Genomic DNA, 26,063 nt, shown 5'->3' on the forward strand with positions numbered 1-26,063 from the left:
CAAGACCCTCTCTGTTCTCCAGCAACAGATCGAGGGCACCTTTCCTAGTTGGCTCCATTAGCACCTGCACCAAGAAGTTATCATCTAGGTGCTTTATGAACCTCCTGGACTTGCTTGTGTCAGCCGTGTGGTGATCCCAGTTGACGTCTGGCAAGTTGAAATCCCCCATAAGGACAAGGAGAGTTGATCTTGAGGCATCTCTTTGTTCCACAAAGAATAATTCATCGGCATTGTCGTCCTGGCCAGGTGGTCTGTAATAGACTCCCACAACAACATCCCCTTTATTTGTTCGTCCCTTAATCCTTACCCAGAGGCTCTCGACTTTGCCATCCCCAACTTGAAGTTCCACACAGTCCAGCCCATGCTTCACATACGTTGCCACCCCGCCACCTCGCCTACCTTGCCTGTCCCTCTTGAAGAGCCTGTAACTATCTATTGCAACACACCAGCCACAGGACATCCCACCAGGTTTCGCTTATGCTGACGATGTAGCTGTGGGACTGGCCCAAGACTTCTAGCTCATCCATTTTATTCCTCATACTGTGTGTGTTTTTGTAGAAGCACTTCAAATGCGCCTCCCTACATGCAACACCTTGCGGAGCCGACCGAAGGACCTCACTGGCACACAGTCCCTCTGATTCTAGCACACCATCCCTTAGCTGATCACCGGCATGCCTGGTTTTATCCCCTTCCCCCTTCGACTGTAGTTTAAAGCCCTATCTATCAGCCCTGCTAACTCCTGAGCAAAAATCCTCACCCCTCTCTGAGAGAGGCACATCCCACCTGGTGCCAGCAGGTCCGGTGTCGCGTAGACCTTCCCATGATTGAAAAACCCAAAGTTCTGTCAGTTGCACCAGTCCCAAAGCCATGTGTTAATGTGATGAGTCTGCTTGTCAGCATCGATCCCCCCTAGTGGAAGGACAGAGACAACACAACCTGTACCCCTGATCTTTTAAGTAGTTGCCCCAAAGCCCTAAAGTCCCTTTTGATCGCTCTCGGACTTCTCGTTGCTACCTCGTCATTACCAGCCTTTCAGACTTTCAGATCAGTAGCGGGTAGTAGTCAGTGGGCCTTATGAGACGCTTGACTTTCTTAGCGAAGTCTCTTACCCGAGCCCCAGGGAGGCAACAGACTTCCCCGTGGGGTGGGTCCGCTCGGCATATTGGGACCTCCGTCCCTTTCAAAAGGGAGTCCCCATTACAATAACCCTTCTTTCTTTCTTGACAGAAGATGCAGCAATGCAGGGGGTAGGTTGCCTTGCCTTAGGCACCTTCTCCAACTGGGACGGGCTTTCGTCTATTTTGTTGTTCTGACTGTTGTGTTCTAGAGCCTCATACCTGTTACATAAGGGTAGATGGGAAGGTGAGGTGGGCAGGGAGAGGGCTCGCCTACCACACCGAGCAGGAACCTGCCTCCATTCCCCCCCTTGGCCTAGGTCTCCTCCTACTGCCTGGCGGGACGAGGGAGCTTTTGTCTCCTGCATAGCAGGAGACACTTGTGCTGTGGCAGGCTCGTGAGCCTGTCTCAGAGAGGGTAGAGTACACCTCCACCAGTCAATTTCCCTCTCTGACTCCCTGATGCTCCTGAGCCTGCTCACCTCCTCCCGAAGCTCTGCTACCTGGTTGAGCAGCTCTTCGACCTGGGTACACCTCCCACAGGCATACCCCTCGCTGCTGCTGTTGGATACCGACAGAAGACTCGGGCACACCCTGCAGCCCAAGACCTGGACGGCAGTGTGTTTCCCCGAGCCCTCTGTCTGAGTAGCCACATCGGTGACTGTGGCTGGAGAGGCCACAAGAGATGTGGAGGCCATGGTTTTCTGCCTGGTTGATACCATGGCCAGGTTCCTTGCAAGCAGGTTACAAATACCGATGATAAAGACCGCCGCAAAAGAGTGGCGAGGGGCCCTCCCTGCTCGCACTGCCCGCGCGAACTGCCGCGCCCCGCCTTTCTGACGCGCCGCGCTCCCTAGGGGCTGCTTTTGTACGGCCCGGGAGAGGGCACTGCTGGCTCCACCTATGCCTCGTCAGCCTCCTTCGCGAGGGCTGCCGGGTCCTGGCGGCTCCCTCGGATGCTTCGAGTGGCCTCAATGCCAAAAAAAAAAAAAGCCCTTGATGCTGAAAAAAAAGCCCTGCCTGTCTCGATCCCTTGCTCCGCTGCAGAACGCATCTGCCCCAGAGCCGATCGCCTTGGCATATAAATATATATACATATATGTATATAAAAACTTGCACTGATTCTGACTGATCATTTGCAGCTGAAATTATTTCTTGCTCTAGAAATTCTTCAATGGCAAAATAATGCTTTGTCAGCTACTTTCAGCTGAGGGTAGAAGAGTGTGTATCCTCATGAAATAAAGAGAAGCAAGTGAACAGAGGAGTTCTGGCTAACGTAAACCAGGAGACTTAGGCTGAATTGGGAATGTCTGTCAAGGCTGAGAACTAGGGCCTGTGAGGTGCAGGCAGAGCTGTGTTAGATCTAAATAAGCAGCCTGAGAAGTGTCTACTGTGTAGTGTTTTCCTAACTTTTTATTCCTTAAAACAAAAAGAAAAAAAAATCTGCTGGTGAGCAGCTGGGACTTGAAATTGACAAAATGTCTGACTTACAGTAATGCTTTCTGAGCAGGTTAAGTATTAATGTATTATGCATCTTGTATTCAGCAAGACCTGTCTGATTTTATATCCTAACTAGTACTTAAAGAAGAAATCAAGGTGAATTGCCATTAGCGATTGCCAGGTAGGCAGATAACCTTATCCTGCTGTAACTTGGCTCAAGCCAACTGAACTGAGTAAGAGGCTAACTTTGCCCAGTGTTGCTACGTTTCTTTTATTGCTTGTTGTGTTTTGCTGTCTGGCTAAAGAACAGATAATTTCTAAACTCAGTATTTGTCTATTTCTAGGCTTTCTTTCAGAGTGAAAGTGCAGTCTTCATGTTTACTTTTCTGCATTTGTTATTCTAACTCTTTATACAATACTGGTCCCTTAAATAGACAAACTTGCTTGTCTTAAGAAAAAAAAATTCCGTGGCCCCCCGGGCATCAGACACACTAGCTATGCTTTTTTTGTTACAGTAAAAACCTCTTCAAATGTGTACACACAAAAACCTGTGGGGGTTAGCTGGAAATTGGGGGAAAATAGGGAGGGAGGGGAGGTAGGAGGAGATGCATGGCAATAATTTTCTGTTTCCAATGAGACTTAAACAAAAAGTAAACTTCTATAAAGTTTACCCCCTCCTGATGGGAGAGGAGGGGGAAAAATAGACCCAGCAATCACCACTGTTCCACAGGAGCCATAAAATCCTGAGCGCCACTTCAGATTTGCTCCTCAAAAGAAGTGTGTCCCTGTGGCAGTTTTGAAGCTTGAAAAGCTTTGTTCTCAGCTGGAGTGACAGACTTGAGCTGTATTATTGATGTTCAAATACTACTTTGCAACTAGAGAAAATGATTCTTTAAGAAGGCTCATGGGGATTTGTTCCTTCTGAAAGATGGATCAAAAATGGCAGCCACAATCAAGTCCTCTGTCAAATTTCTACTGTCACTTAAAATTATTGTCATCCTATAATTAAAATCTTTATAGGAAACCCCTGAGAAACAATATATTTTGACTTGAATGTGTTCTAGACTAATGAATATGCACATGTTTTCCAAGAAGGAAGATTTTATCTAAACCATTTTCAGTTCTTTTACCATAGCATTTGAATTGTGTACTTTTTTTTTTTTTGAACTGACTTGCTAGCTGAATACTCTAGAGATGCAAAATGGATGGTTTATTTTGAAAACTTAAATGCTGTGTTCTTAGAACTGCTTGAAAAATGTTGAGATGTGATTGCGGTATTTCAGACAGATGGAAGTTGGGAGTTAAATTCTCTAAAGAGTATGTGAGTACAGAAGAAAATAGTACTAATAGCTGTTAATATTCCTTGATACTATGACAGTGACTCTCTTGACCACCTGCTGTGGTATGCTGCACAAATGTTAGAGGCTTCATAAATAAATGAACACCTAGACAACAGGAGAGGTATGTGAGGATGAAAAAGCTGGGAGATCTGTTTGCATCACACTCTAAGTCTGTAGGAAAGGTCAAGAGATGACTTTCCACTGTAGATGTTTCAAAAAACAAGTTCTTCTGTCTCTCTTGCTCTAGCTTGTAGATACAGTTGGAAAACATAGATAGTTACTGTGGTATAAAGGCTGCTGATGTTTACACTGGCTAGAAGTTTGAACTTGGTATTCTAACACTACTACTTTTTTAATTTTTATGGAGTTGCTTAGAAGTATGCCTACTAATACACTTTAAGGTAATAAAGTTCATGCTTTAAAATTCATGAAGTCTGTCCCCTGAGCAATGGCTTGAGTGCATTTCTAAGAGTTCTGTCCATTGTTTCCATATCACGTTTCCAAGTATGTTAAAATTCACAGTTGTACCAAAAGATATGGAAGCAGACTGCAACGAATGAGAATATCAGCATAATAGATTACATTGAGTAACTGGCACTGTCTTGTTTAAGTAAACTATGTTTTAATCTGAATGCTTATTTTTGGGTCATAAATGGAATTTACTGAGGCTAACAAAAATCCTGGTGCTTTTCTCAACAAAGTGTCTGAAGCGATGCTTCATATTAAGCAGTTACTTATTTTATTCTGTGCTATGTTACAGAGTCTGTTTTCACAGGATTTTCATTTTTTTTGGTCATAGTTAATGCTTCTGGTTACAGTACGAACCATGGAGAAAAAGGGAGAAAAGTCTTAGGCTGTTAACAGATTTCTGGACGTATCTATTTCTTTAATTTTCTTTGGGAAGAGAAGATAAAAATAATCTGAAGACTTGTGCATGAGCTGTCAATGGTGCTTACTATTTTAGGAGAAAAAAATAAGTCATTTCAAATGCCATTGTTAATTGGTGTATTCTGTAATTCACCTTGTAAGTGCCCTTGTGTGTACACTTACATTGTATTTTTAGTTGAACTTCAGATAATTACGATGAAAATGATGTAAGGATGAAGGAGGAGAGAAAAGACTGTTTCAGTTTTATACAGAGTTCAGTTATTTTCAGCTGTTTCAGGAGGCGAATATGGACATGACAATTTTGAAAGAGGCATCTATAAACAGTTGTACTCTTGTAGCTGTTCTTAGGAGTAATGTAAATACTCTGTATTTCTTGCTCAGATTTTGAACACTGAGTTCATTATGTGAAATTGTTAAAAGTCTAAAACTGTGGTGTTAGTGCTTACTATCTTTAAAGTCTTGATTTATATATATTTTACATTTAAAATTTTAGGTTTAAACTTAGACCTTGAGTAGTACAAGTAGCTTTTGAATCCATTCAGTTGAGTCTTTTGATTCAGCTGAAAATGATTCCTAATTGACTTAAGGTAAACCAAAACAGACTGGACTGAATTAGGAGTGAGTGTTCATTGAGCCTCTGGGATGACTTAAAGAAATGGCTTTTAACTAACAATTGCAGTTGAACCAAAAGAAAAGCAAACCTCTTCAGAGTTAAGACTGACCGTCACAGGAAATAGCACCAAAACAGTGGCACAAGGGATGAATCCATTAATAAATAGAGGGGTGTTCTCCCTTTTCTTTAGAAGGGAAAACGGAAAAGGAGTATACTTTTTATATGTAGACCAATAAAGAGAATGTTAGCCCAGTCTGTGTGCCATGTCAGTTTTCTAAAGCAAGGAATAGTTCTTCCTTCAGTCTTCAGTTTACTGGTGTAGAAGAACTAAATCCTGCTAGAGGCCATTCATCCTCAGTGTCTCAGCAGCTGGAGCAGTCATATCATGAGTTTTGCACTAGAGTGAAGCAGAGTTGCTGCTGTAATGTGCATAAACTGACAGCAGTGGTTGTAGCTTGGTGCACACTTAATCTGAGATTATTAAACAGAGCTTCTTCAAACCAGATTTGAAGGAACAAAAAGGAAAGAGGGATAGCCATTTCCAATACGTATCTTAGTTTAGCTTTACCCTTTTTGAAAATTTTCTGTAAGTTTTGTGACCTCTTCAAAGCTAGCACTTTAATTTTTAATATTATTGCTCCAAACAAATGTTTTATTTAAGTGACTTCAAACAAGAGTGGAAATGGCCTCTAACACTTCCATGTCTCCAGCCTTTCCTTGAAAAACAAGGAAAAACGCCCAAATATTGATTAACTTGTTTAGTCTTAAAGAGCTCAAGTACATGCTAATTTACTGCATTTTGTGGGATTAACAAGTATCACCTGATCCATGTTAACTAATTATTTCAGATGTAAAGTAAGGTGTTCAGAATTAAAGCTCCTTTATGATAATTCTTCCTAGCCTGATCATCAATGGAAAACATCCCTCATGGACAAAAAAGCATGCAAACCAGAGCCTGGGCCAAATTCACAGCTTTGACCACAGGATTCCCAGAAATTGATGACAAGGTGTGAAAACATTGTTATCCACTCTGATGTTGTTTCCACAGTATTAAAAAATAAATGCTGTGGTTGATGTAACCTTGAAAGATGACTTCAAGTGTAACATTTTGAGTGGTTAGAGAGGACAACTTGAGGGCTGTGTGAAGCTCTTCATTTTTCTCTCCAGCAAGGTATTAGAAAACAAAATTTGCCAGCTTCCGTTTATTTTGGACTAAAGGTAGTAAGCATTTCAGATGAAAGGTGGGTGACAGTTGCTTTAGCTGTTTTGAGAAATAGAGCATTGGGGTCTTACTACTTTCTTCCTGCATAAGGGGGTCAATCTATCTCTGAGATGAACACAATAGAAGCATGGCTTGTGTCCCGGATAAACTGTATGGTAGCCAGTGACTGGGCTTTTCTATGTCTTTAAAAATTCGGTATTCTGATGGTTTCAGCCCTCCTCTACTGGCATTTGGAAGGACCCAGCAAAAGAAAACTAAGAGACAATACCATGTTTTTTGTGTGTGTGTAAAGAACTGTAACTATAGGATTCTCTTCTAATGAAAGCAGAAATACCAATTATGTGTTCTAAGAAATAGGAAAATGTTAATGTGAGGTTAATGTTTCGATGCTTTCTTGTAGTTTCCTGTTTATTCTCAACTAATGACATTACCAAAGAAGGCACAAAGAAAACCATTGCAAAGTTTGGAGATAAAGATCACTTTATATTGATAGAAAGCTCAATATTATCTTTCCTACAGAAGGCAGGTCTGGGAAGATAGTCTCAACTTTTTTTTTAAATTAAGAATTTGACCTGGGGGAGAGATTGAACTTTACATAGGTGCACCTGTCTGCATTCACCATTACTGTCTTCCTTGCTGTTCACTGATGATGTGAAAATAAGGGCAACAGAACCAGCTTTTAAAATGAGCACCAAAACTCATAATTTGCCTTCAGGAACAATCCACCCTGCAATTGGAGGGGAGGAGATGAAATCATTGGCCTTGTTAAGGTTGGAAACAGGCAAATAGGATGATAGTCGTTCTTAAGCTCATGGAAAAGCTCAGGAAAGCTCATGGAGCAGATTATCTTGAGGGTCATCACGCGGCACTTGCAGGGCAAGCAGGCGATCAGGCCCAGTCAGCATGGGTTTATGAAAGGCAGGTCCTGCTTGACGAACCTGATCTCCTTCTATGACCAAGTGACGCGCTTGGTGGATGAGGGAAAGGCTGTGGATGTGGTTTACCTTGACCTCAGTAAGGCTTTTGACACAGTTCCCCACAACATTCTCCTCAAGAAACTGGCTGCTCGGGGCTTGGACTGGCGTACGCTTCGCTGGGTTAGAAACTGGCTGGATAGCCGGGCCCAGAGAGTTGTGGTGAATGGAGTCAAATCTGGTTGGAGGCCGGTCACTAGTGGTGTCCCCCAGGGCTCGGTACTGGGGCCAGTACTCTTTAATATCTTTATCGATGATCTGGATGAGGGGATCGAGTGCACCCTCAGCAAGTTTGCAGATGACACGAAGTTAGGTGCATGTGTCGATCTGCTCGAGGGAAGGAAGGCTCTGCAGGAGGATCTGGATAGGCTGGACCAATGGGCTGAGGTCAACTGTATGAAGTTCAACAAGGCCAAGTGCCGGGTCCTGCACCTGGGGCGCAACAACCCCAAGCAGAGCTACAGGCTGGGAGATGAGTGGCTGGAAAGCTGCCTGGCAGAGAAGGACCTGGGAGTATTGGTTGATAGTCGGCTGAATATGAGCCAGCAGTGTGCCCAGGTGGCCAAGAAGGCCAACAGCATCCTGGCTTGTGCAAGAAGCAGTGTGGCCAGCAGGTCTAGGGAAGTGATTTTGCCCCTGTACTCGGCTCTGGTGAGGCCGCACCTCGAGTACTGTGTTCAGTTTTGGGCCCCTCGCTACAGGAACGACATGGACGTGCTCGAGCGAGTCCAAAGAAGGGCAACCAAGCTGGTGAGGGGTCTGGAGAGCAAGTCTTACGAGGAGCGGCTGAGGGAGCTGGGATTGTTCAGCCTGGAGAAGAGGAGGCTCAGGGGCGACCTTATCGCTCTCTACAGTTACCTTAAAGGAGGCTGTAAAGAGGTGGGGATTGGTCTGCTCTCCCATGTGCCTGGTGACAGGATGAGGGGGAATGGGCTGAAGTTGCGACAGGGGAGTTTTAGGTTGGATGTTAGGAAGTACTTCTTTACCGAAAGGGTTATTAAGCATTGGAACGGGCTGCTCAGGGAGGTGGTGGAGTCACCATCCCTGGAGGTCTTTAAAAGACGTTTAGATGTAGAGCTTAGCGATATGGTTTAGTGGAGTACTTAGTGTTAGGTCGGAGGTTGGACTCGATGATCTTGAGGTCTCTTCCAACCTAGAAATCTGTGATACTGTGATACTGTGATACTGTGATTAAAAAAAAAAAAAAAGTGGATGTTAGCATAACATTTGGGCACTAATATGTATACTAATTAACAGAATCTTTCTGGAGATAGAACAAGTTTCCTCTTGGAAATAATCACCAGATGTCAATAAATCAAGAGGAAAGCAGAACATTCTTAAGGAATGCTTTTACATCTGAGTTAAATCTTCCACGTTGCCTCACTGTTATTTACCAAAAGTGTTTATGCTGGTGTTTTCAGTGAAGATGCTCTTTCCATGCCAAGTATTGATTCATTGAATACCTAGCTGCGATTAAAATATGGTGTCTGAAAGCCACCAAGGAGCACCAATTTTGCCTCTTGGATCTCTTAAAGGAGTTTGTAGTTGTAGTAGCCATGTGACAGCCTTCTGCTGTGCCAGGCGTTTCTTGGAGGTCAGTTCTTGATATTTTTTACTGACAATAGGAAAACTGAATTGTAGCTCATAATTTGACGTACAAACTAAGTAATGTTGACGTTTTTCTTTAAGGCTTGCCCACTTTAAATACAGATAGATTCAGAATATTCAGACACTCTGTGAAATAAGAGCATTGCCTTCACAATTTTTTCTTGTGTAGAACCGTGATTTGGTTACTGGCCCTGGCTGAGGGCTTTAACTCCTTTGAGGCAGCTGTAGTTTATTGTGCTGTATGCCTTACACTGTACTGTAGCATTTTCATTTTTTCTGTTCAACCACTTTGATTTTAAATTTCTGCTGCTGTGCTCTGCCTCACTCCCAAATTTATGGTAAAGGAGTAGTCAGTGATGAGGGAGACTTTAAATGCTTGGTAGACTTGGTCTGATAAAGCTCTGATATGGCCAGCCAGGCTTGTGCTATGACAGCTGCAAATTTTATAACAATCTACTCAGAGTAGCCATGGAGAATGCACCATCTCTGGGGATGTCCATAGTGCCACCTAAAGCAATAGCTAAACTTGGAAGCTCATGGTGATGCTGTTATAAGCAGGTACAATGGGAAGATGTGTTTGACTGTTAAGACAGTACAATTAATTGAACAGCCTTTTCCTGTTTCATCTGAGAATTGCATGACAAACTGCTTTTCAGTCTATAGTCTCCTCATTGGACCTCACCAAGTTCCCACATAGTAAATCATTTTCAACATGTTTTCATCCTTTTGATCAGTCAGTCTTAATTTGAAATTTAAATCTCATTTTCTCATATAGATTTACTGAGAATAATAGTATAATTAAGTAGATTTTCATATGAAATATACATGAGATATTACTATGCGATGTTGCAGGTACTTGTAATTATCCAGTTGACTTTTGCTATAACAAGGCTTTTTCCAGCTGATAGTTGAGCTCTGCAAAAAAAAAAAAAAAGTGTCTGTAGTCTTTACATTTTCAGTTCTGCTTTGTAATTAGGGATACTGAAGTAACTTTACAGTTCTCTTATTTTGTATATTACCTTGTAAATCTGTTTGAGTCTACTTGCCAAAACTGGCGAAGCAGTAAAACTGGCTTTGACTAGTGTTCCTGGGGTACAGGAAGATAACTTATTCTACCTGTTTTAGATATAACAGTTCTCAGTATTGACTCATTTGTGCAGCACTATAGAAACCAGTGGATCTATTTTTGAAATAGATGGTATTCAGTGTTAGCTAGAATAGTGGGATTTTAGCTTGCAGATTATGTTGCGTAGTTGTTAGAAACATTCAGCTGGAAGGCTTGGATACTTCACTTCAGGAATGAGCCATGATGAAAGCATGTTGAATGCAAAAATACCACTTCATAGGATATGCAATGAACTTTTTTTTACCTATTGAAATTAGTGAATTTATTAATGTATTTGTTTTTGCAGAATAATACAGACAGGTGTTGTGTGTGTGCATAGCTTTTTAGTGACTGAAGTGCCTTTGTGGTTTGTGTGAGCCAGTGGAATGCATGGAGAGCTGTCTGGGGAGGGGTGCTGAGCCAGGAGAGAGCTGACAGGTCAGAATTCCAGTTCAGAGTGAGGTGTGAAGTTAGGAATTGGGTAGTGCTATATAAGGTCTCTTTCCAACAGTTGAAAGACACCATGTGTTTGGAAGCCTTGATCTACTAAGGGGACTAGCTGACACAGGGAAGGATGCTCTGATGGACCTAAAACTTGAAAATCGTGAAGAACTGGTCAGGAATGTTGAGAGGAGTAGCCTTGGCTGCCTGCCCTGATTGATTGTAAGGTGGTGGATATCAGGATCCTGAGAGAAGGAAACAAGGCCAATAGCAGGATTGCAACCCTGGCTTGCAAGAGAGCAGACTTTGGGTACAGGAATTTGCTTGGAAGAATGTCATGGAATACAAGCCTGGAGAGGGGTGGTCCAAGAAAAATAGTGGATTTTCAAGGATTATCTGCTCCAAACCCAAGAATGTTCTGTGCCTGTGTGCAGGAAAACAGACAAAAGCTGGAGGTTTGCATATGTAAATGAGGAACTCCTGATAGAACTTTGTTCTAAAAAGGTAGAAGCAGGGGTTTGGGTGTCCAGTAGTAGAGGCACTGTTAGAATGCATGGATGGAGTTTAAGAGAGCCAAGGCAGTCTGGAGTTGAATCTGGTGAGGGTTAGAAGGGTAAGTTTAGATGTTTACTACTTGAGCTAAATCTCTTTAAACACTTTAAAAAAAAAAAAAAAAAAACAACTATGTTTGCATTGTAGCATATTTAGGTGCAAGTCCCATATCTGTAAAATATAGCATGAGCATTTTCTGTAGCATAAAACAGACTGAACAGGACCATGACTTTTGGGCTGTCCTCTTTGATCTTTTATTCCATGCTGAATTTAACTTAGAGATGAAAACAGGAGGAGCTAGAGGAATTGCCTATGTTCCTTTAGTATAGGCTAAATGTTTGAGTGGTCTGAAGTTACTGCTTGTACTTTCTTCCTTTGAAATACACTGTAGTCTGAAAACATGCCACTTCTACAAGTGGCTCTTAAGTGTGACTTAGTTGCTACTGGGTTTGTTTTCTACCTATGACATCTTAAAGCAGTTTATACCTTAAGCTGAAAAAAAAAAAAAAAGCCTAGCTCTGGTTTTTCACCTTAGGGTGGCTGAAGACATACCTACTTGTATAGAGAAACTCCGTGTTGTTTATAAGTGTGATGGAATTAGATGCAAGAGAGATTCTAGAACAAGTGTAACACTTGCAGCTCTTGCACCTGTTGTTTCTCAGATGTTCTGCACTAACCTGGAACTTCAATATGTATATGTTTTTCATCTCCCTTTCCTGGGAACAGCATGTTTTTCATGGTGTGTGGGTTCTGTAGCCAAACATTTACCTACAAACTTTTCCAAAATTTGGTAGGACTTTGTATAAACTAGTAAGCTTCAGGAATCTCAGGTTTATCCTTTAAGCTGCTTGTATAATTATTCCATAATGGATATCTAGGAAAACTGAGTTTTGGCCTACAAAATAGGAGCTGAGGAGTATAGTTTTTTTTGGAAGAGAAAACTGCAGTTCAACTGCAATCTCCTACAGGATGACTGTGACCTAGAAACCAGCTTGTTTTGAGGAAGAAAGATTTGAAGAGACATTGGAATTAAGTGATAGCACTGAATAGACTGTCCATTGTAGAAAACAAGGTATTGAACCAAAGTCTTTCAAAATGTCCTGAATGAATAGCATTGTATCTTTTATTTCTAAGAGGAGGGCTATTATTAACACTTATTATTAACTTGCAGACTGCTTTTTTTTTCCAAGTTTGGTTCGTTCAAGAAGGAAATGTGTGAAGACCGGGCAGGGGGAAGTCTGCTTTTTCTGGTGGTTAGTGTTTTTATTGTGACAACCTCTTAGTGAGCTTTGAATGCTCACTGAACCCCATTTTCTAATTATCAAATCCATAACAGATTAATTTAGATGCCCTAGAACCAGAACTGCTGTGTTGAGGGGGAAGCCAGGGATGGATTTAGTTACCAGTGCTTCACAGTGATTGGGTCTTTTGATATTGCACGTCTATAATCATAAAAATGCAAAACAAGCATTTTTAACTGACTAGGAAGTTACAGGAAATAATAAAATGCAAAGGATGCTGTTTATGAAAAATGCTACCAGCAAAAATATTTTGATAAAAATTCCTCTGAAATGCAAAGTTGGGCTTTTGGTCACCTGAGATACAATAGGTTGATTGGTGTCCTGGTTTCAGCTAGGATAGAGTTAATTTTCCTCCTAGTAGCTGGTAGGGTGCTGTATTTGGGATTTAGGATGAGAATAATGTTGATAACACACTGATGTATTAGTTGTTGCAGAGCAGTGCTTACACCAAGCCAAGGACTTTTCAGCTTCTCGCTCTGTCCTGCCAACGAGCAGGCTGGGGGTGCAGCAGGAGCTGGGAGGGGACAGACCCAGGACAGCTGACCCAAACTGACCAAAGGGGTATTCCATACCATCTGACGTCATGCTAAACAATATATAGGGGTGGCTGGCCGGGCTGGGGGGCCGGCTGCTCGGGGATAGGCTGGGCATCGGTGAACGTGTGGTGAGCAATTGCATGGTGCATCACTTGTTTTGTACACAATAGTAGTAGTAGTAGTACAATTATCATTATTATTATTTTTCTTTCTTTCCTGTCCTAATAAACTGCCTTTATCTCAATCCCCAGGCTTCATTTTTTTTTCCTGATTCGCTCCCTCTTCCCATCATCCCAGAGAGGGAGGTGGGAGGATGAATGAACAGCTTTGTGGTGCTTAACTGCCGGCCAGGTTAAACCACAACAGTTGACACAACACTATTGCATTTCATGCTTTCTGTTTTTTGTTTGTTTGTTTAAAAAAACCACACAAACACAGGTTACAGAGCGCAGAACATATTTTTCTGTATAGGTTTTAAAACTCTTAAACATTTATCCAGGGGTTTATACTGTTGCAGTGTCAATCTGCTATTTTAAAGGAGTTCTTCCAGGAAAAGACAGGAGAGAAGATCTGTCAGATGTAGGAACTGTCAAACAAACGATACCATGGGGCTCCTCCTGTCATAAGGGCTATGTCTGCATTTCAAAACAGGTGGCCTCTGTGATGTGCCTTAAATTTCTGATCGCCTAACTATACAAGTGGGGGGTTCTGTCATGCACAGAAGTTGCCTCTTTGCCCCAGTCCTGTGCTAGCAGGGTGTGGGAATGTAGGCTACAAGGTGCTACTTGGAGTTTTCTTGATTTACCGGTTAATACATCAACTGTTTTAAATTTCAAAGCCACAAACTGTACTTTCTGTGAACACAAAGTGTTTTTTGGTGCTGGTCTGCATAGCAATCAACGCTTCTCGGAGCTCAACACCTCAGCTATACCAATAATACATCAAGAACATTTTTTAAACAGAAGTAATATTTGTTGTGCCCACTGAAAAGAGTACTCTTCTGCCTGCAAAATGGGTGGTTATAAAGGCCTGGGAAGTGTTCTCTCCACTTGTTTTTCTCCCCTTGTCTTTCTTTGACTCTTCTAGTGTATCTTCATTTTCTATTGGGATCACGCTTTATTTTGGTGATCATGGAGTACGAGTTTTTTTTTCCTGGGATTCTTTCTGGAGTCTGGTAGCAGGGTCTGTTCTCTGCACACCCATTCTTCCCCCAAACCTAAGGTGATTCAGTCTGTCTAGGAGTTATTTTCATAGGTAGGACCATACCAGATCTCAATCTTTCTGCCTGCTGCAGCCTTCCACCACTAATTGAGACAGTTATGCTTTCAGCATCATACTATAGAAGCAACATACATGCCAAATTGCTAGTAAGCTTTATCATTTTGGTGTGCTTCTTGAAAGTCCCTTAAAAATGTCAGGCCCTTGAAGCGTTCACATAGAGCCACATCTCTCATGAGCCTTTCTGCTATGTACCTCAAGCTATCTGTGAGCAGAGAGGGTCTTTGTTCATAAATATACCTTGTTCTCTATTCGCAAAGTAACCTCATGCTGAGAGTTGCTTTGGAGCTCTGAGCAGTCTGAGTAGGAAGTAAACCTTCTGAAGAAAACTATTATTAGAAGTTTGTTAATAACTATTATGAGGTGGCCTGGTCACATGGAAATACAGGGGAAAGGAAATGGGTTACGTAGGATGTGACTGATACAGAAGTTTGAGTATACACTGGATTTGTAGTAAGCTTTTCTGTATCTGACAACATTAATACAGTTAATGGGTTCTTTTGCTTTTCCATGCCTGTTCTCAGGTCAATTGATTAATTTCACCTTAAATTCTGATATGCTGAGATGACCTATACGCTGTGGGAAATGAGTGTTAAGAATAGAAGGATGAAATTTCACATGGGACTTCAAATAGAGGAGTTCTAAGACAAGGTGAATACAGGGAGTAAGTGAAAGACCTGGAGCAAACAGGGAAGAGTTTTTGAATAAAGAATCCAATATAAAAAGTGATTCTTTGCTGTGTTGGGATAAAAGCAAGAGATCAGAGGAATCAAAAACTATATGGAATGGATAACCCAAGTAAAAATGGATTGAGGCATGTAGGCAGGGTCAAAGAGTTGAGTAAAGGCAAGGTGTGCAATACACAAACTAAATTATACTTTTAAAAGGTTAAATCCTGGTGAAGTAGCTTCTCAGCAATAGTTTGTTCAGTACTACCTAGCTTAGGTTTCAAAAGGAGAGCTGAATGATTGTCTTACATATTACTGGATTTTAGTCCCAGTCCCTTTTCTGGATAATGTTATCTTACTGATGTATTTTGCTCTTAAACTATTTTGAAGAGTAGAGTTCTGAAGGATTCCATCTGAAATGCAGCTAACTTTTCCCTATTACATATAACAAGATGTGCCAAGAAGACTGATCAGAGATTTTTAAAGCTATTTTTTGTAGTTGCTCCATTTTCAGGATAGTCTTGAAATTGCAAAAAAGTTTTGAGATTTGAGAGAGAAGCAGGATGAGGTGAATAGGAATAGGGCTTTCTTACTAAGTTTGTGAATTTAGTTATTCATTCCATTAAAATGATACCTCGCAGGATATTAATTTTCAGTGCAAGTGTGTTTCATTATATACCTCAAAGGCCTAACTTGATACGTAGCAATGGGACATGACTAACAGTATTGATTCCTGTTACCATGAGAACCATACCACTTTAGATGAAAGAGCTGTGCTTTCTCTAAACTGTGTGGGATTAGTTTCAGTTTATGATGTTGCCTTGGCTGCCTCTGGCAAACAGCAGATTTCAGGTACTAGTCTGCACAAATGAATGCAAAACAGTATATTTTAAAATGTAACATGAGTTACAAGGTGGCAGCATTAAAATTACAAGTCAGAACACTGGAAAAAGTAGGTGCTTACTGAAGTGTTTCTGAGGCCAGTAGATGCGGATCAGACAGGGTCTGGTCCATTTTGCAAGTTACCTGTATTGCCATATGGGGTGTGTCTTTATCTGTGTGCACGTGTGTATATATCCATGTTACATACATACGTGTACTAAAGCAGATGTTTATGTGATAGAGAAGCTAAAAATGTGTGCTTCAAAATAAAAACAGGTTTAATGCACTTGACCTTTCTGTATTTTCCAGGTGAGGTTTCAACAGTGTTTTTTACTGGAGGTATTACTATGTTTTTGGTACAAAATACTTTTCTGTATCTAGTAACACTGTATGGTGGTTGAAATTAAGCTAATTTGAGATGTAACTGAGTTTCTTAATTTATTGCTGTCGTATATCTAAAACGTTTACTGTGTATTCTGTGGGGAGTGTGTACTCGGACAAAGACATATTTTTTAGACTTTTCTTCAGCAGGTAGAAATGTGTTGACTTAGTGACAGTTGTAAAGTAACTATTCAGCTACTAGAAAGCAAAATTCATTCAGCAGTACTAAGATCTTACATATTCCTTGGTATGATTTGGCATTGAAAATGACAACTGGAGGAAAAAAAAAAGGGGGACTATGAAAACTTGTAAGGTTGCAGATGTCATCTTTCTGTACATCTGTTCAAGTTACTTTGATAGAAGCTCCTTCTGTGATCAGTATAGTGAGGATTTTCATTCATACAGTGCCATTTTCTGATCAGCTTTTGAAAATTAACTTCAGTGACTACGCTCAGTTTTGCACAGTGTTAAAGGGGCAAATAGTTCCGTGTATGGATCACCTGGATCCATACAAGTCCATGGGTCCGGATGGGATTCATCCCAGGGTGCTTAAAGAGCTGGCTGACGTCATCACGGGACCTCTCTCAATTATTTTTCAACGATCTTGGGAATCTGGAGAGGTCCCACTGGACTGGAAGCTGGCAAATGTTGTGCCAATTTTCAAGAAGGGTAAGAAAGAAGACCCTAGCAATTACAGGCCTGTCAGTCTCACGTCAGTGCCTGGTAAAATTATGGAGAGGATGATCCTTGAAGTTATTGAAGCGCACCTGGGGGACAATGCAGTCATTGGTCCCAGCCAACATGGGTTCATGAGGGGTAGGTCCTGCCTAACAAATTTGATTTCCTTTTATGATAAGATCACCCATCTAGTCGATCAAGAGAAACCCGCTGATGTGATCTTTTTGGACTTCAGCAAAGCTTTTGACATGGTTTCCCATAGGATCCTACTGGACAAAATGTCCAGCACACAGCTAAACACAAACATCATACGACGGGTGAGCAATTGGCTGATGGGCAGGGCTCAAAGGGTTGTGGTAAATGGGGCCACATCTGGCTGGCGGATGGTCACTAGTGGGGTTCCTCGAGGCTCCATTTTAGGGCCAGTCCTCTTCAATGTTTTTATAAATGACTTGGATGTAGGTCTAGAAGGTGTTCTGAGCAAATTTGCCGACGACACCAAACTTGGAGGAGTTGTGGACTCGGATGAGGGTGGAAAGGCCTTGCAGAGAGATCTGGACAGATTGGAGAGCTGTGAAACCACCAACCACATGAAGTTCAACAAAAGCAAGTGCCGGGTCCTGCACCTGGGACGGGGCAACCCTGGCTATACGTACAGACTGGGCGACGAGACGCTGGAGAGCAGCCCCGCAGAGAGGGATCTGGGGGTTGTGGTTGACAGCAAGTGGAATATGAGCCAGCAGTGTGCCCTGGCAGCCAGGAAGGCCAACCGTATCCTGGGATGCATCAAGCACGGCATTGCTAGTCAATCGAGGGAAGGGATTGTACCGCTCTACTCTGCGCTGGTGCAGCCTCACCTCGAGTACTGTGTGCAGTTCTGGGCACCACAGTACAAGAAGGACATGAAGCTGTTGGAGAGTGTCCAGAGGAGGGCGAAGAAGATGGTGAAGGGCCTAGAGGGGAAGACACATGAGGACTGGCTGAGGTCACTGGGCCTGTTCAGCCTGGAGAAGAGGAGGCTGAGGGGGGACCTCATTGCAGTCTACAACTTCCTTGCGAGGGGGAGTGGAGAGGCAGCTGACCTATTCTCCGTAAACACCAGTGATAGGACCCGCGGGAACGGTGCTAAGCTGAGGCGGGGGAAGTTTAGGCTGGACATCAGGAAGAGGTTCTTCACCGAGAGGGTGGTTGCACACTGGAACAGGCTGCCCAGTGAAGTAGTCACTGCTCCAAGCCTGTCTGAATTTAAGAAGAGATTGGACTGGGCACTTAGTGACATGGTCTAAAATTTCGGGTAGACCTGTGTGGTGCCAGGAGTTGGACTTGATGATCCTTATGGGTCCCTTCTAACTCGGGATATTCTGTTCTCTCCCAGTTTGTGTTTTTGTGCTTAACAGATTCAAGCTGTCCACATTGGGATTATTTTTTTTCCTTGGATCTCTGGCAATTTTGGAGAAGAATGCATCTTCGCATTGAGATGCACTATGTTATTTCTTAGGCAGTCTACGGGCTGAACCATGTATTAAAAAACAGCTATCTAGAGGTTTTGTTTTCTGAATTCTTTTGTAGAATATCATGTATGTTGTGATCCTAAACTGCTGAGCTTACTCAGCTAGGAGTGACTTCCGCAGTGTTCTACAGTCTGTAATAAACATGAAAAAAAAAAAATTGTCTCCATCTTTTGGATTTAAGTGAGTTCATGACAAAACCGATCTGTTAGAATCAGATCTACTGCAATTGTTCAGTAAAACAAAACTATAGGGAAACTTCTAATCTCTTTTAATACCCAACTGACTGTTACCTTAGTTATTGGAAGATGAGGATGAAGAGAGAAAATCTGTAGAATGGAAGGCAACATGATCCACAACCTAAATGAAATCTTAGGTTTTGCCTGGAGAAGCTGTGGATGTCCCGTCACTGAGGGTGTTCAAGGGTGGGTTGGATGAGACCCTGGGCAACCTGATCTAGTGGAAGGTGTCCCTGCCTATGGCGGGGGGTTGGAACTGGGTGATCTTTAAGGTCCCTTCCAACCCAAGCCATTCTATGAAATAAGGTCAAGGTTTTGTTACAGCTCTCTGTATGAGACTGGTAGAATCCTGAGCTAGCACGGACTTTGTAGCGTTTCTACAAAAACGTGTAGTTTGGTGCCTGTAATATGTAAGTTCTTTTAATCTGGGAGTCAGTCTAGGAATATCCAACTGTCCTGGTTCCAGTTAGGACAGAGTTAATTTTCCCTCATAGTAGCTGGTAGGGTGCTATATTTTGGATTAGGATGAGAAGAGCGCTGATAACATGCTGATGTTTTAATTGTTGCAGAGCAGTGTTTACACCAGGCCAAGGACTTTTCAGCTTCTCGCTCTGTCCTGCCAGCGAGCAGGCTGGGAGTGCAGCAGGAGCTGGGAGGGGACAGACCCAGGACAGCTGACCCAAACTGGCCAAAGGGGTATTCCATACCATCTGACGTCATGCTAAACAATATACAGGGGTGGCTGGCCGGGGTGGGGGGCCGGCTGCTCGGGGATAGGCTGGGCATCGGTCAGCGGGTGGTGAGCAATTGCATTGTGCATCACTTGTTTCATATACATTATTATTATTAATACTATTATCATTATCACTATTATTATTATTATTGTTATTATTATATTCCTGTCTTAATAAACTGTCTTTATCTCAACTCACAGGCTTCACTTTCCCGTTTCTCTCCCCCATCCCAGAGAGGGAGGGGGGAGGGTGAGCGAACGGCTGTGTGGTGTTTAGCTGCCAGCCAGGTTAAACCACAACACCAACAGAAAATAAATGCTGCAATTATAGGTCACACTAGCATTTAAACTGGAGACTTAAATTCTGATTATCAGTTTTTTACATTGTAATTTTTCTTAAACATGTTGAAATTAAACATGTTGAAATTTGACTTGTGTTAACAGAATGTGTTAACAGAATAAGCAACTTTCAGTAGTTTCTTGCACATGCTTAAAACATGCAAGATACTTATTAAGAAGATTGAAATACCCTTTTTTTAAGGCTGATTTTTTTTTTTTTTTTGAATTAAGTTGTGAAGTACTCCATCATGAAAGTCCTTTGAAAACAGTAGCAGATGGTGAGACGTGCTGTTAAGTTAATGTCTCTTGTACATGATTAAAGTCCATTAAAGCAAGAACTCTGGTCACAAAATGCAGTCATCTTACTTGCAGCTCAAGTGTGGAACTCGAAAGCTGACAAAGTATGAAGGACAGTTTTTCCCATGCTTGAGTCAAGCAGATGGCAGTTTTAAAAAGAGGTGTATCCCTGTGTCTTCAGCTCTAGCCTGCCTTCCTCACTGGGTGAGTCACCCAGTCTGAGTAAACACAGATAAAAAAGGGTGTTACAGGCTTTTTCAAAAGATTTTTGTAACAGTTGCAAGTCGCTAACTGTTCCTACAAAACCTCTGAAAATACCAAATGCACCTTTTTTGAAGTCAGGTGTGGATGATCTGTTTCATGATACTCCTCATCCATATTCACATGGTAAAAAGCAGGTTAGAAGAACAATGCCAGAGTGTTACTTGAAATCTGCAGATCACCAAGTATTGGAAAACCTGCTTTTGTCACCTTTCTAGAATACAAGCCTGTGAGGAAATCAGGAAAAAAGCCAGATGGGGGGATTATCAAAATAAATACCAACTCCGAGGCAAAAGTAAAATAAAACACCAAACAGACTACCTAGAATATATTCAGTCTTCAGTGGGAATATTCAGTAGGTGACAGTTTGATTATTTGTGAAGCTGCAGCATGTTTGTGTTCTTATTGTTACTGGGTTTGAAGAACACTGTTTTTTTGCTGTTTTTTTTTTTTTTTTTTTTTTTTTTTTTTTTTTTTGTGGTGTGAGCTTCCAGACATCTTTTATCTGGGGGCTGGGGGAGGAGGAGAAAGGATGTGAAAAATGGAAATACAGATACAATTCTCTCAGCTTCTCAGTGGCTGTAAATAACAGATTAAAAAGCCTCTGTTAACTATCAAAATACACATAAATAGATTTTTGTTGTTGTTGTTGTTTATACTTCTGGACACAAATCTTATTTTGTCCTTTTTTTTTTTGTAACTGCAGAACTTAATCTTTTTTTTCCTCTGGCTCTCAAGTTCAAGAACTAAGTTGTGCTGCTTTTCTAATATCCTTTGTGAATATGCTTTGAATGAAATTACAAAAGAAGGAAAATGGTGAAGGAAATAACCCATGCAGTTAGTTACTGAGGAAGGGTATGAACAGTCATACAGTCAAAGCGTAACAAGATTCTAATAGATGCATTGAAATCTGTATTTTCAAAGAAATTGCTTATAATAAACACTGTTACAGGCAGTGCTAATAGACTGTGTTTGGCACAGAAGGGTTATTCACAGCAATTTGTACACAGTAATAGTTATACTTCTGTAGTTCAATACAGAATACAAAATGAGTCCCAGCCAACCTGCATTCCAGCAATACAGTATTTAATGGCGCTGTTCATTATTTTGCTTCAGTGTTTTCTGTGATGTGCTGCCTACCTAAATTGTAGGTGTTTCATCATTCAACCTACAGTCTTTAGGGGAGGGGTCAAGAATCTTGAAATACACACAACAGCAGATATTACAGCAAGAGACTGATAACTTCCTGATTTGTGTAGTAGCAGAAGCCATTTGAGCAGCAGAACCCCTTAGCCTTTTGGAGATAAGTGTTCATGCTGTTAACAAATGGCAATGAAATCTAATAGTTCAATACACTGAAATATTTTTTTATTGCTGTTCCGATGAATCATTCAAAGCAAATATGTGCAGCATCCTTGTACTTGTGGCTTCTGTGTTTTACAGAGCTAATGCTGTAGAATGAGTGATAGAGTATTAAAGACTGTGTAGGTGCCAAGTACGTGGATCAGCCCTGGCCAGAATTTGATGTCTTGCTTCCCCAAGTCATTTAACTACACAGTAGCTGCACAGATCCTTGTGCTGGCCTCATCAAACCCACAGAAAGTGTTTGTACGTATTTCCCCCAGTTCCTTGAAAGATGCAAGGGCCAGCCCTGATGTAGTTTATCAATAATGTCATTAGCCCAGTAGCCCATGGAAATGAAATTCATGTTTCTGTTTTGAGAAGATTCTTTTTTTTTTTTATGACCTTCAATATTACAAATATAGTTGGATGCATCAAATAAGGTTTTGGAATTTATGCAAACCATGCTTAGTTTACCTTTTTTTTTTAATGTCAATTCAGTCACTTATTTTCATACATTCTGTGTAATAAAGTAATTCCACTTCTAGCTTGAATAATAGCAGAATTTCATTTAATTTATGTTAGTCTATATAATCTGGCTGGTACTGCTTTTTTGATGGTATATTTTTATGATCCTATTAAGAATCTACATCATTGTCTAATTGAATTTAATCTTTTAATGAGTGTCTAGAACTGTCTGTAATAGGTATGAGCTTTTTATACTTAAAACTGATTTAAAACCATTAGAAAACAAATATATATATATATATATTTAAAAGTTGCAAGTAGTTCAGAAATAGCAGTTCAGGCAACCAACTGGACAGAACACAATTCTGGGATTTCTAAGAATTCTAAGAATTTCTAAGCAAGGCTTTGAGCAACTGTTAAAATCATGTGAAATTTAATTTTGTGGTAGCTAGGGCTCTGGTAAGCATACTGCAGTTCTAAAATGTCAGATGTCTGTTTTATGTAGAGATTTCTAATAGTGACGTTGGGATTGACATCAATGGAGAAAGAAGGTGAATGTCTAGTGGTGGGATTACCAGAATGCAGAAGGTTTGACAACAGCTCGATTTTAATGGCAATCATCAGAATAGCAGCGCACCTCCTTGTAGCTTCTTTTCACAATTACCCAGATCAGGAAAGCAAGGTACAGCCTGAAATAAAAGGCTCCATCCAGATTAAAACAAAGAATTAGATAGTGGCTGGAAAATAAAAACTAGGATTGGAGGTTGTAGACACCCAGATGAAGAGATGGACTGTGAAAATTCTGATGACACACAGATGAGACAGGGTGGAAAGGTAAAAGATTCTTAATCACTTTCAGGTCCTAAGGGTTAACAAAGGCACATGTGAAGGCAGGACATAATCACCAACCTGGGAAGAACCTAGCAGACTTTAGGAGGCCTGAATAGCTCTTGTCACTTGTCCTTAGTGTCATTGTCAAGCCTGACTCTACCACTGGATACATGCCTTGGTGCTTCAGTACTGGTCAGAGTGCTTGGGTGCATCAATCTTGGAGCCAGACTCCTTGGAAACATGGTGGTGGAGTTGCTGGTATGTACGAGAGTATGAACGTGAGTGAAGGAACCTGGTTTTGCTTTGAAGTAAACTCTTCTTCATTTCCTGTAAGATCTTACACTTTACAGTTACTTCTTTGCTAGCATTAGAGTATTTCTATGTATGTAAAATAGTTATTTTTTGTGGCTAAATGCACTGTCTGCATTTCATTTTCCTGTTAAGTCAGATCTCCATGTCTGTAGGCTCGTTTGAACAACTGGATGCTAGTGTAAATGTATTAAATCACTTTTCTAGGTAGTGTTAAATGACTATTGTTCTAAATTTTCAAACATCAGAGATGAGGCTAAATTTTGTATAATTCTAAATTTTCAGTGGGGTAGTTTACAACAGTTCTGCTTTTGTTATACTTGGGTATGGACTTCACACATGATACTTAAGGCACTAGGTTTATGCATGTCTCTATATGCATCTGTCTGCTAGACCTCTCTGTATGCTTGCTTACCAGGTGGTAGGTAAGCAAGTCAGAGTGTTACCCTGTGTTCCAGAAGAACCCCTTGATTGTAAGCAGTCCTAAATTAGGAGCATGCTTGTGACTAATGAAGACCTTCTACTTCGAAATGCTTGTTGTCACTACCAGGTCAAATGCTCTCACTGGTGTATCATTCCTGAGCAAGAGGGCTATAAAGAATGTATGAGAGAACATACATTTGAAGGAACTTGAAGACTTAACTGTGTTTTGAGGCTTTGTACTTTTAATTTAAAATTTTCTTGCATCCTTTTCATACATATCCTGTTTTTTTTTCTCTTTTTTTTCCCTCTATCTACAGCTTCCTTAGCAAATCTTTTTAAAGGTAAATCTTTTTAAAGGTTCAACTCAGATTAAATCACAAGGCCTTTCCACACTGATCTGATCAGTAATTTTAAGTACTCGTTTCTGTTAACTGTATACTTACGTTAATCAGTTAATGTGCATGTGGAGAGTTGAGAGTGTATGTTAGGTGTGGAAGAAAATAGTTTTTTGTAACTTGGATCAAACTTGTTACTAATGGTCGTGGAGAAGCATGCTATTTTATAGGCTGTTTTCATGTTACACATGGCATTTTCCTAAGGAAGATAATAACAAATCTACATTAAAAATGGCAGAAATTGACCTGTTTTTACTGAATATTTGAAATAATTGAGTTGTAACTGACTCAGTGATTCATCAGTTATGATGTAATACCATGGTTTCCTTTATTTCATTTGTCCTTCCACCTTCCTTTCTGCTTGGTGAGCATGTCCTATCTTGTTGTTGAACTGATACCTACACAAGACTGCATATTTGAGCCACTGGTCTGAAAAACAGCAGCAAAAACTGCTTATTTAAGTTAGTGAGGCAAGGTCTTCTTGGGAGAGAAGGCTGGGAGGAAGTATTAGGTAGCAAGAGACTGATTACTAGTCAGTCACAGAAGGGTGGTGGTGGTGGTGTGACTGTCAGCTGTGTTGTCCCATTCTTCCTTTCCTGAATGCATGACAGATGGGGTCAGTTCAGTGATGCTTTAAGGAATGCCATGCTAATTGAAATTAATACAATTATTACTGTCTCTAAATCAGTCTTTGCCTCATTTTTGAAGTATTATGCTTTCAAACTTCCCCTTTCCAAAATACAGAGCGACTATGCCTTTGCGTACACAAGAATAAAAAAGTCTGTCTAGTTTCTCTAGTATTTACTTCAAATTGTGCAGCTGAGGGAAAGAAATGGTCTTGAAAAACTTGGTCTTTGTTTAGACAGTGCAGTAGGCAAAGGCTACATACTTCCAAATATTAGATGATCTCTTTGGAAAAAGCATTGACAAGGTGCATTATCCATTTCAACACATACCTAGAAATTATGACTACACATGGCAGGGAAGCTGTGGAGACACATAAACACCTGCTTGGTGGTCTAATCCCTGTCACCTGATATCTAGAGTAATTTGGAGGGTTGGTAATCAAAATACTTGTTTACATTGCTTCCATTCAGAAGTTATTACTCAGATAAATACTGGATAAAAGTTGTAGATGAACAGACCTATAAGTAAAATTATAGTCAAATTAGGTGATAAATACTTCTTGTAGATACTTTTAAAATGTTAACTTTTAAAGTTTGTTGGCTGGGATTATTTATATCAGGGAATGCTTTAGAAGTGATGCAAAAGCTAACTATGTGTGAAACGATTGGTGAATGAGATCAAAAATCATATACTTGTATACTTTTTTCATTTCTTTCTATGCTTATATTTTTAAAACTTAGCTCAGAAGTCCAAGATTTAATTAAGATTCTTCTTAATTCTTCTGGACTTCTGGGAGAGACTCTGGGACTCATTCATTTCTTTGACTTGTCTGGAACTGTCAGTGTAGCTTATTTCCTGTACCTCGTTGTGCCCACGATGTTCCCATATTGTGCTTTTGTGTATCGGACTTGTGAGGGTGTTGGTTGAGGTGGGGTCACTCATGGGTCCCACCTTGTTCTCCCACATTGAAAAGGGCTACTGAAAAATAAATATCATTTTGAGCTCTAATAAATGTTTGACATTTTGAGTATATGGCTTTCTTAATAAAAATTTTACCATTTACTACACACCAATTAGTTGTTTTTGTTCGTTTGTTTGTAATCAATGAGGAGATGTATCTTTAGAAAAAAGGTGAAAAAAGTGTTAAAGCAAGGACTGGGAACTACAGTATGAAGTGGTTAATAATCCACAGTAAGGGATATAAATACCAACTGTTAGAAAATGAATTGAGAATGAGAATCAATTGCTATCATGGGTTTACGAAGAATGG

At 40.8% G+C, this 26,063-nt stretch overlaps 1 protein-coding gene across 6 annotated transcripts in view; it reads left to right on the forward strand.

Annotated features, from left to right (window-relative positions):
- The window catches only part of LOC106034895 (uncharacterized), a 570,359-nt gene that overhangs the window by 37,431 nt on the left and 506,865 nt on the right, over positions 1-26,063 (forward strand). The window contains exon 1 of one of the 6 annotated variants that reach the window (XM_066992507.1): positions 23,028-23,297. The exons of the other annotated variants lie outside the window; for them this stretch is intronic. The gene's annotated coding sequence lies outside the window, so the exon portion shown is untranslated. Of the gene's footprint in view, positions 1-23,027; positions 23,298-26,063 lie in introns of those variants that run through there. 6 annotated transcript variants of the gene reach the window in all.

This window comes from Anser cygnoides, chromosome 2 (assembly GCF_040182565.1).
Source record: "Anser cygnoides isolate HZ-2024a breed goose chromosome 2, Taihu_goose_T2T_genome, whole genome shotgun sequence".
Classification (NCBI taxonomy): domain Eukaryota; kingdom Metazoa; phylum Chordata; class Aves; order Anseriformes; family Anatidae; genus Anser; species Anser cygnoides.